The sequence below is a fragment of the Bos indicus x Bos taurus genome, chromosome 12 (genome assembly GCF_003369695.1).
Source record: "Bos indicus x Bos taurus breed Angus x Brahman F1 hybrid chromosome 12, Bos_hybrid_MaternalHap_v2.0, whole genome shotgun sequence".
Classification (NCBI taxonomy): Eukaryota; Metazoa; Chordata; class Mammalia; order Artiodactyla; family Bovidae; genus Bos; species Bos indicus x Bos taurus.
Genome location: NC_040087.1, coordinates 23,715,842 through 23,728,352, shown reverse-complemented (window position 1 = coordinate 23,728,352; position 12,511 = coordinate 23,715,842). Strand labels below are relative to the sequence as shown.

At 34.1% G+C, this 12,511-nt stretch overlaps 1 protein-coding gene across 2 annotated transcripts in view; it reads right to left on the bottom strand.

Annotated features, from left to right (window-relative positions):
• Positions 1-12,511, bottom strand: part of TRPC4 (transient receptor potential cation channel subfamily C member 4) — a 206,198-nt gene that overhangs the window by 191,500 nt on the left and 2,187 nt on the right. The window lies entirely within an intron of this gene.

The window sequence follows — 12,511 nt, the reverse complement described above, 5'->3', positions numbered from 1 at the left end:
TGAACTGTTTTCCACAGATATCGATGTGATCTTCAGGACCATGGTCACAACCATGGCAGCAGACTGTGGGCTGAGGGACAGGTTAGGACTGTCATCTCTAAAGACAAATATGCATCTCATTTCTGGGTCAGGACCAACCAGCACTGAGCATAGAATTTAATCTAACTCCTCACTCTCTTCTGGGCAAACGTAACTGATCTTTTACCCAGACCCTTTCCACTTAGGCTTCATCATACTTAGAAGCCAGTTATTAACCTGTAGGGGGCTGTGGGGGAAACGTAAAATTCTCCAGCCCCAGAAGTTTCAATGCTGACAACCTAACTCACTCATCAAGGTGGAGCTGAGGCCATGCTGTGCTGGGTCAAGTGATGGATCTGGACTGTCTGCAGTGGGAAGAGAGCATTCTCCCCATCTACTCCTGAATCCATTTTGTACAAAAGAAAACCACAATATATACTTTTCCAAAAAAGACAATGCACATCTTCAGGTAAACAAAGACTAATTTGGATCATATGAATACAACTAGCAGATACGGTAATCAAATGCTGAAGTGATACTGATGAAGGATTCAGAGACAATATCTCATAGGCAGGTTTGGCTGATGCCTCAAGTTAAAGGAAAAGGTGTACTATCGTGTTGGGTACATCCACAGAACACCTTTAAGGAAATTTATCAGGCTTTAGGCAATTTCAGCCGTAACAGTTATAACTGGAACACAAACAGCAGTGAGCACTGACACTTTCCCGTCTTTATGTAATGGACTTTGAATGGGAGAAATGAAGATTACTCAGAAAACCACAGGCCTGAAGAAAAATCTCACCTCAGTGACAAAGAGGTCAAATTGCTATTGCATTATATCACTCTACTTTTTGTTCAGTTAATACTGTGTTTGTGATTCAGTAAGAAAGAGCTATTAGTTGAAACTTCATTACAATTGATTTGAGTCACATTAATAAGGTTTTACTTAGAATTTATTATTTTATACAAAATAGCTTTAAATTGGTTGTTTAAAATGATTGTTCTAAAGTCAAAGACTTGGTAATTTTGTAAGAATAATGTTATTTCTGAGCTAATAAAAATCAGATTAAAAATTCTGAAACTACATTGCAGTTGTTACATTTCTCTCTCTGTGGGTATAATTATGCGTCTATACTATGCCATATACGTATAATTTCTTTCTTTTAAACGCTTTGACTAAATTTTTTGGCAGTAAATTCAAAATATAAAAGAAGTACTTGTGTTTCTGACTATGATAGAATGGCATGTAGTGGCCTAATATTTTTTTTGATAACATTTAGAAAAGTTGGGTAAATATAGACAAACAAGCAAATAAATCTCTATCTAGAGAAGAGCTGCAGTTATCATACTAAGTGAAGTTAAGTCAGACAAAGACAAATAGCATATATCACTTATAAGTGGGATCTAAAAAAATGATACAAATGAACTTATTTACGAAACAGAAACAGACCTGTAGACTTCGAAAACAAACATGGTTACCAAAGGGGAAAGGTAGGGACAGGGATAAATTAGGAGGCTCAGATTAACATATATACACTGCTATATATAAAAAGTCAACAAGGACCTACTGTATAGCACAGGGAACTCTACTCAATACTCTAATAACTTATGGGAAAAGAATCTGAAAAAAGATGGATATTTGTTTATGTATAGCTGAATCACTTTGCTGTACACCTAAAACTAAGACAACATTGTAAACCAACTATACTTCAATATGAAATGTATGGCAAAACCAATACAACATTGTAATTAGCCTCCAGTTAAAATAAATAAATTTAAATTAAAAAAAATTTTTTTAATCAACTTAAAAAAGAGTTGCAAAGCTAACAAGTACTTGAAGAGTCAGTATCTTAGTTGGAGAGAGACGACTGAGAGATGACTTGACCTTCTACAAACCACATTTCCTCTCAACATTTGCCAAGGCAAATACAAGGGTCTCATGTCCTGGTAAGAAGGGAGACAGATGGAGGTATGTCTTACACTCAGCAGCTCTTTTCTCAAAGCATTTGTTAAAATCTTAAGCTTTGCAGGAAAATAATTAAGAAAGCTGCTGAAATTTAGGGCAGGGTATTCATCAATCTTGCAAAACTGCAGAGGTAAAATTCATTATCCTGGAACCTTAAAGGAGGAGTGGTCTTACTACATAGCCAAGGTGTTCAGACCCTGGGGTCCTATAACAGATCCTGGGCATCAACAAGGGGTTCATAGGCTTGCAAAGGTTGAAATTAACCTCTTATCTGCTCAGGTTCTGATTGATTTAAGATGTTTACTCCCATCTTATCTGCCTGCCAGAGGATAGATAAAACCATTCAAAATATCCAGATAACAGCAGAGAAAGCAAATATGCATGGAAATACATTAAAAGAATAATTAATAAAAGAATACTAGAAATATGGCACAGAGTAAAAGGAAAAAAATATGAATAATTGGAGGCATTAAAGGGGAAAAGGTAAGTGCAAAACCACCTCTGAAGGTTAATGAACAAGAATTTTCCAAAACTGATAAAAGATATCAAGTCATATTTAAAACGTGTTTCAAATACCAAGCAACAGAAATCTAAAAAGCTCAGTTCGGTACATAATCGTAAAACTAATGAAAACAAAGGACTAAAAGAAAGCATAAAAGCAACCAAAAATACAGAACATATTGCCCTCAAAGGAGCCATAATCAGACTGATGGTTGACATTTCAGCAGAAATGATAGAAGCTAAAAGTCAACTGAGGAGCATAAAGTACTGAAAGAAAAAAATTTCTAATCTAGAATACTCCAAACAATAGAAACAGCCTTAAAAGTGAGATCAAATAAAAACATTTTCAATCAAACAAAAACTGAGAAAAGTTTTGGCCCACTGACACTAAACATGCTTAAGACAACTCTTGGTTGCCTACAGATGGATGGCAGAGGGCATCTGAGGACAGCAGGTGTAGCATCCGCAATGATAATAATATAAAAGAAAACTAAAATAAAAATAAAACAGATTTATAATTGTTCTTAAAAAAATCAAATCTATCCAACTCAGTCCATTCCTCTACCAAATGCATGTGTCTCTATGTATAAAATTTTATTTTTTAAAAGATCAATATACTGTCCTTCAAGTTTATTTCCACCATTTTCTGTGATAAGAAATAAAAAAGACAACAATAGCTCATCAACAGATAAATATTTTGTATTGCTTGGTCTCATAATATATGTCAAATAATAGGCAAACTCAAAGTGCTGCTATGAATTTTAGGAAAATAAACTGAAAGTATTTGCTGCATGCATTAAAATTAAAATGTCAAATTCTTTTCAAAATTAATGAGTAGTGATAATAAATCAGTAGTATATCTTAAGTATTTGCTATTTCACAAAAGACACTTAAAATATTCACACAAACTTTTATAGTGAATTCATATAGCATTTATCCTTATAATTATGGTTAGCATTCATTTCAGTGTAAAGCAAAAAAATGGGCAGAAATCCCAGTTTCAACCACATAATGACTTTCCCATCATAATGGAGCAGAGTACAACTGACCATTTGTCTTAAGCCCAATAGTTTAATTCTGCCCCTTCTTGTATATCAAGAAAGAATGTAACAATATGAAATCCTCTTTATTAAAATCCTTTGCTTAAGCCCTACTTGATATGAAATTTTCTTAAATATATTAGAAAGAAACTTTGATCTCTAACTTACAGAAAAGAAACTAGAGTATTTTATCTGAAGCCATAATTCATTAGAGGTTGCAATTAAATTTCACCATGAATACAGAACCTTAACACACTTTTATAAATGTCCAGGAAAATAAATGTTCATCATAGTTGCCATCTACCTATGGAAATAACCTGATCTGATAGAGGCAGCAGGGAATGTGGGTTCCTATATGGCCATTCCTCTGTCATTAACCTCCAGTCTATGCGGGAGCCGCCCTACACACAGGACCAACCGGGCAATTGCAGATGTTCATCTGTAGGTATAATGATGGATGGAGTGCAAACAGTAGATATGGAATGTTGCATTGGAGATGAACCAAAGGATACATGAAACCCTTTGAGCAGTCACTGTCTTTATTATACCTGTATATCCACTTCATTATGATTAAAATCAAAATAAGTTCTGTCAGACTATGAAACACTCCTAAAAGCTACTGAATAGCAATATATTCTATGAGTAGAGACTACCTTTAATCATATTCAATATTTGACACACAATCGTTGTATATTTTTGAAGATCTTAACTTATTAGAGAGTATCTCAGCTTTCAAATAACTTTAAGTAAACCGAAATGAACCAGGGTTATATGGTTCAAATATATCTAGGCTATTCAACAATGGATCATTTCAAAAACATGGTGTGTTGACTTCTTCTCAATCAGGTTGTCTCCTGTCTCTATTTTTATTTTGTAGACATCAACGTTAAGAAAAAAATCAGAGGCTAAAATATTGCATTATAAAACAGACTTTATGCATTTTGTGCTTACAAAAACCATTAACTGTAAAAAGAGGTGATTTTTAATATATATTTGTTCCCAATATTTCAATTATAGCAATGTAATAACTAGTAAGAAAATATTTAGGAAGATTAGAAAGTTCTGGTTTTAGTGGTTCCCTGTTCAGTACAACAAACAAAAAGCAGTTTTCGTTCTTCAGGTTAAAATTGTTGATATTTTATATATTGGGGAAAATTCTTTATCATAAGTACTATTATAATGAAATGTTTTTTCATTAAGGCTTCTTTTATTCATGAAAGGGCAAAATCATTTGCTGGTTCACTTTGTTCCAAGAACATGCTGGAGTGCTAAATGAAAATGCGCGGTTCAGTTCTCTAAGTAGCTTGCACATTACAAATCAGAATGTTAAGCTGTGAGGTTAAAATGAACCAGATAAGCAAGTAAGTCTTTTGCCTCTGCCAACATTTTCTTTTTATATAGCACATACAGGGAGACATATCTTTTTTTTAGATACAAAGCTATTTAATATCCTACGGAGCAATGATAACCCTAATATTTGAGTGTTCTTTAAAAATATTTGTTTCTCTTTAATTGTAGAGGCTCTCAGAGGCTTAGAGATAGGCACTCTGATTATTTCACATGATGATTCTCAGAAAATAAAAAATCCTGGTAAATAGTGGATAGCCCTAGGAATGAAGTTCCCAAAAAACTATTCCACAAAGAAGAATGTAGCTGACTGCAGTCCCTTTTTTGTTCCCCAAATTTAAGGTCATGAGGTTTCGAGGTCTTCAATACATCCTCAGCTGTAGACATAAGGGCTTCCTAGAAAACACGAACAGGGCGTATTGAGAACTCCTAGATGGTTCTAGAATGGGTCCATACAAGACTTTCTTGGGCCAAAGTGTTTTATGTCCCAAGGCAATGGGATAGGGGTGTGAGGATCCAAGTTAAGACACCCCTAGCTTTAAAATGGTCTTCTTCTCTTAAGTTTGCCTCATTGGTTCAAATGGGGATTGGGAACCATGTGGGTATATCACCATAAATCCATCAAGACTTTGGAAAACAATGTATCTCCTTTGAATGGTTAACTCAGTAATATCTATATATAAAAGGAAAGCACCATCGTTAACTGTGTCAATAATGTTATGTAATTTGAACATAAATTTATAGTTGGAAACTCTAAGTGCTATTTTTATAGGAAACAATAATTTGAGACAAGGAAGAGAAGATGGATTTGGATTTCTTCCGATGTGACCCAATGTCATTGTTTTTAATTTCAATTGTAGACTGTTATCTTAGTTTGACTTGTGTTATTTTCTTAATGAGTTTTCCATTTCCATGAGAAGAGATCAGGTGACAATAAAACAGCAAAATGTCTACAAGATAACAGGGGACACTTGAACATGTTACTAAGAGGCTTAGGAGAATCTTTTTTTGAAATCGTAAACAAAAAAGGTGAGATGTACCTCTTTATTCTTAGCATTTAGTGGGGATGACTGTCATGCATTAAATAAGTCCTTCATCAAACATTCCATGTGTGTATATATATGTGTGTGTGTATATGTATACAATATGTATCTGCTATTCAAAAAAAAGCATTTGGTAAGATATGAGAGTATATCTTTAAAAAAAATCTTTTGAATTAGATGACCTTCCAAGTCATTCAGTACATGTCTAACCATTCCATAGGGACACTAATACACCAGCAAATAACTTCTATTGTCTTTTATGGGTTACTCTACCTTCTTTGCTAACAATTTTAATCTCACTATCTCTGGTAATTACTCTGCAAGCATCATCTTAAGAACCTGTCCCCAGGAGCAATCTCCCACTCTTTCTCATTCTGTACTACTTATATGGCATTATATACAGCTATATGTACAGGTTTACTTACTTATATATACATATACAATACATACAGATGGAGATATATATATATAATTTATGTTTAATTAATGAATTCAAAAGCAGGTTTTAAGTGTTGGTATATGTTTAAATGCATATATATGTGTGTGTGTGTATATATATATATATATATATATATATTGTGTGTGTGTGTGTGTATCACTATACAATTAAATGAATTCAAAAATTGCTTCTCAAACTACGACCACCATAGAAGAGAATCCATTTAAAGTGTAGTCTTCAGTGTGATCTTTGGTGTATGCAGCCCTATCATGAAGGAGATTTTTATATAAAATGATACCCCTGTTTCACAAACAGTTGGGATGGTTATATATAAAACACGATGGACTCTCCACCCTTCACCCAATGTACATTATGCATCACTCCTGTCCTTCCATCCATCATTTTTGGGGTGATTCATACAGGTATGTGACCAGTTCCTTGAAAGAAGAGCATATTAAAATACAGAGGTTGAGCATAGCAGCTGACAACAATCACCCATGCATTCATTCATTCCATTCACCCATTCAAAAAGCATATGTTGAACACTAAGTATCTTAATTCTGTGAAAATAAAAATTGTGATGCATTGAGCTATGAACTATGATCCCAGTATGCACAGGGTATTAGCTAACTCAATTGTGTAGCTTCTTCACCATCATTTGGAGGTAAAATATATTGAAAGTATAGTAGGGTACCTGAGACCTTCCCAGGCAGCTCAGTGGTAAAGAATCCACCTGCCAAGCAAGAGAGGCAGGTTCCATACCTGGGTTGAGAAGATCCCCTGGAGAAGGAAATGGCAACCTGCTCCAGTATTCTTGCCTGGGAAATCCCATGGACAGAGGAGCCTGGTGGGCTACAGTCCACGGGGTCACAAACAATCAGACACAAGTTGGTGACTAAACAACAACAAAGGGAAGAACACTGTTCATAAACTTTCATTTGTAACAAGGTTACCAGGCAGAATAAAAAGTTACTAACCGCCCTCCAAAAAATAAAAGCTCATGCCACCCACAACTGGACATCATAGGCTGTCAAGGCTTTGACATGAATTCTCAGCTTAATTTAACGACTGTAATCACACCAAAGAAGTCTCTGACTGCCTTGAGTTTAGTAAGTATTCCTGAGAAATATTCTTTCAACTCTAATCACACTTATGATGTAAAAGAACAGAAGCTCCCTCCTAAGAATTTGAGCACAGCACCACTTAAACTAAAACACATTAATAACTGACTATATAAATTCTGTGGAAATGAGCATTATAGAGTCACCAGTTGACTGGAAGTTATGTCCACTGAGTATCAGTGGGTTAATGTTTATAACATAGGAAGTAATACAGTAGTCACAATATCGTATAAGTGCAAATTATTATTATAATGGCTTCATTAGATAAATAAATAAGCTCACAGTTTAGCAATGGAATTATAAAACTATGAAATAAGTATGCTTAATTGCAAAAGTGTAATATTTATGACAGTCTAAGTCACGTTAAAACTCACATGTTTTTGAGTATCCTCTGGGTTTCTTAAAGGAGCTTATTGCCTAGTGTAGGAGACAGACCTCTATCCATCTGTAAGGTAGACTATAACAAGCGTTTAGCTTGTATTTATACTTGAGACACCTGGAGACATGAAGGAAGCTTTCAAGGAGACAGTGATATTGAGCTAGGTTTAGTGCCTGGAGAACATTTTGACAGGAAGCAGTAAGAGAGAAGTTATTCTATAGAGAGGGAGCTGTGCCCGAAAATGCAAAGATGAAGATCTAATTCGTGCGTCACTCATCTATTTATTCAATTATCCATTTACTAACATTCAAATAATATCTACTGAATAGGTATCACTTCAGTGCTAATTTTTGTCATATATGACATATATTCAAAAAATGTATTTCCTCAACTTCAATGTCAATGGGTTTTTGGATTTAAGCACATTGGTTTTAAATGCAGGTGTATGTTTTTTTTAAAAAAAATGGCAAATGTGTTAAAATGGTCCACCAGCTGAACCATGTCTTTTGGGATGCATGAAAGAGTGCTCCCTTCATTAAATACCAAGGGACATGCAAAATAATTAAGCAATTAAAATTAAGAGAAAAACACTTCTCTAGAAATTTCATATAACACTGATAAGATGTAACGCAAACCTGTCTTAACATGACTGTGTTTTGTACAAACAAAGACGTTTTATCAACAGCCTACAGATGTTTTCAAGGTTTGAATGACAATTTTTATTTAGAAATTATAATCTCATAACTATTTAAAAGTCTATTATCTAGAATTTTATCCTTGAAAATAAGCTTTTTTTTTTCTTTCCACACACATTACATATAGATTCAAGAGTAATAAAGGAAATAGTTTTGAGAGCAATTGGCTTGAGCTGAGCATCTCATCTCCTACTCTGCTTCAAAACGGGTAGAGCCTTAGTTAACACAGTGTTGTTTCAAATTCTAGAGTTATAATGAGGTCATTTATGTCCCAATGTTACAACATTTGAAAAGCTAAATAAATAAATGGCTATAAGAATCCAATGAACTCATGGATCTTATTAAAAGATTACTAATTTTAGTTTTGAAACCATAAGAATCAAGTAAAAGGAATATTGGCTTTAAAATCAAGGAGACATGGGTTCAAATTCTGACTCTACCACAAAGAAACTCTGTGATTTTTTTTTTCTTTTTGGTAGTAATTTAGCCTTTTCAGATTCTTTAAAAGTTAGTAATAATACCTTAGTGTTAGGGTAGATGTGAAGATAAAAAAATTTAAGTTTCTAGCATAGTTCCTGGCATACCTTAAGTACTCATAAATATTGACTTACTCTCTTTTTCCCACTTTCCTTTTTTGGTAATAATTCTTATCCTCCTGTCTTAAGTAAATTTTACCATTGATAATATTTGTACAAGGAAATGACTTATGGTAACTTTTCAACATTTTTAGACCACAGCACACTAGAGGCAGAGTATAATGAATGTGTATCTGATTCATTACATTTCACTTGCCATTTCTCAAAAAGAATGGAGCATGCTAGATAAAGCTATTGAGGCCTACTTTTAAATTAATGTTTTACTTAACATTTTGAATTTTATGTGTAAAACTGGGCCCATGTGTCACCTGTTGCTTCTCAAGAAGCCATTACTCAATGACACGGCCGAGTTTCAAAGGAAACGTTTTTTCAAAGCATTGACTAATCTGCACTAATATTAATGGGTTATCACCTACAGTTTAGTTACAAGAAAAGATCAACTGCTGAAACTATTATCTCTCTTTCACAACCTGTTTAAGTGAAACAACTTTCAGAAGAATCATTGAGACTTAAGAATTTCACTCCATGTACTGAATAGTTTATGGAACCACACAGTTTCAAATTGATATATTTTTGATCTATGTGTCTTTAATTTTCAGTTCCACCAATGAAGAGCTTCTTCTTCTGAAAGTATTTTTTCATCATAGGTGTTATTTTGGTAGTACCAATGTTCTCAGAGAGCAGGTCTATATTTGCCGTGATTAAATAGATATAGCCATGATATCACATTCCTGATCAAAATATTCTCAAATCTCTTAAAATATTAAGGTCTCAATACAGCTTGGAGGATTAGAACTAGGAACCATAAGGAGAGGAAAGATATTAATAGTTCCAAAACAGCTTTTCATCACAACTACACAGAAGTAAATGTCCGGTTTAAGTTGGGTTGAACTCATCAGTTGTAATGTTTATTTGGTATGAATATGTGTTGTGGGGAGTGATGAAGCATAAATTAGGTGAAAAGACAAGGTTTTTGTTTTGAGCTGTCTCTTCAACATCATTTTTAATAAGAACCAAAATGCTTCTGGTGGGTTTTCCATAGATATTAATGAGGTGAGTAACACTAGTTTCAGTTCGGCCCAGACAATACAACTTGAAAAGAAAAGATTCACATTAGAATCTGATCTCATGAAATGTTCAGCCATCATGATTTTGAAAAAAAGAAAACTTAATAGTTTATACTTCCCTTCACCTAGCTTGTTTTTAGAAATCAAACAATCACATTTTCATAAGAAAATATTCAGTCTACAGTTTTACTTTCCTGGCTGGTGTTTATCATTTCTTCTCCATCTTTATTAACAAAATCCTTTCTCTTTGAGCACTGATATTCACAATATTAACTACTGAACAAAAATGTACCTATTTTTATTTTTGTTTCCATGTATGAATTGATTAGAAAAGGTAGATCATGTAAGTTTTCAGTTGCTAAATATGTTAATGATCTGAATTGTCATAAATTATCCTGGCAATTAAACATGCAGGTGCAAAATCATGACAATATTTTCTGCAACATATTTATGAAAGTATTTTCAATTCAGAGGGGTTAACTGGCACATTCATAATGGTTATTTTTGTACTTCAATAGAAATTTATCACATTTATTATAAGCTTTACATTTAAAATATGTGTACTGAATAAGATATGCAAATTTCCTTTAACCGGAAAGAATAAAAGCAATGTCTGGTGTTTCCTACTTATATAAAATATGAATTAATAGAGGTTATCTTATATGAAGAAGGAAATGGCAACCCACTCCAGTATTTTTGCCTGGGAAATCCCATGGACAGAGGAGCCTGGTGGGCTACAGTCCACAGGGTCTGCAAAGAATTGGGCCTGACTTAGCGACTAAACAACAACAAACTTAGGTGGAAAGTTATTTGAGCTCTTATACCTTCAATAACTGAAGTGGCCATAGAATTCATATAGAACTTTAGTTTTCTAATGTTTTTTCTTTGTAATCTGAACTTGACTTTTCAGGAATAACTGCCATAGAAACATAAATAATGTAAAATTACAAAACTTTAAAGCTTATAAGTAATGGAAGTTTACTCCACTTCTTGTATCTGTGAGAGTGACCATGAAGCAGGTAAACTGAAACACATTTTTCAAGAACCAAGCTTTTCAGAAAGAGAGTTAATACATTTGACAGGTTTTACTAAAGAGACATGTCATATCTCTTGCACTTAGTTCTGCTTTGATGAATGCCCATGTTCCTTTAAGTTCTCACCTCAATGGAAGAAATTCTCTAAATTTGCAATTATGAATCTTCTTGCTATGCCTTATTTAAGCTATCTAACTATATATTTATTCACCCAGTGAATATTAAGCACCTCTTATGCCTCAATTTCATTAACCTATTAGTATTTCTCTTCATATGTGACTTCCTTGGCATGAATCTATTGGCTCTTCAGTTCACAACATCAAGCTTAACAGAGTAACTGAGCTCTGATCAGAACTCTACTGAAAGCCTCTGCAGGTCAGTGGTCTCATTCAGGAAAGAGGAAAGTGCTTGCTTTCTTTCTACCTATACTAACCCTCCATTAATTCAAGATATTTGCATAAAATACTTTGATAAAGCCAAGGTAACTTCTATTGATGTGCTGATTTACATTAATTCACAGTCCTTAAAGTGCTTCTTTAGCAAGCACTTATCTAACTGAATTTTGATTCTAATATTTAAACTACTAGTTATCCCTTTATCTTACTGACTTTTTGCCTACCATACTTAAAAGGAGAGGTCTTGGTCTACTGTCTGGGTGACTAGAAGTGGGTATAGAAGTAGGTATTACCATCTAAGTTTAAATAGCCAATGATTCCAATACCCATGATTTCAATGTTTTAACATATCCACACGTTCTTACTCTCCCTAATTCAGAATTTTTCTTAAAAAAATAAAAACACAACAAACTCTAGCCAACCTTTTCACTTATAGACTTTGTAATATGTTTTGTGCAGCAATGACTGTAATAGGAAATCCAGAAATTATATGAGAACTGATTTTTTTTTTCAATTTTACAAGTCTGTTGTAAATTTCCTTTTAATAAAAGGAGTAAACCTTGTTTCTGCTTCCTCCCACTCTTTTGGCTTGGTGCTTACTCAGAGTAAGCCAACTTGCTGCATCTTACAGTTATGGATATTAACTGAGAAGGGCCCCCCTAAGCAAGCATGTGAACAGGGATACACCAGAGTGAACACAGCACAGTGAATACAGGCAAGTCCCGGAGCTCCCTGTCTCAGTCTCTCCCAGCCCTTCATCCCTTTCCAGGATTCTCTAGTTACCTCATCACAAAAGGCAGCCGACTTCTCAGCTAGAACAACAAGTTGTGCAGCGAATCTCAGTGATTCAGCCAAGTAGCAAACAGGGTC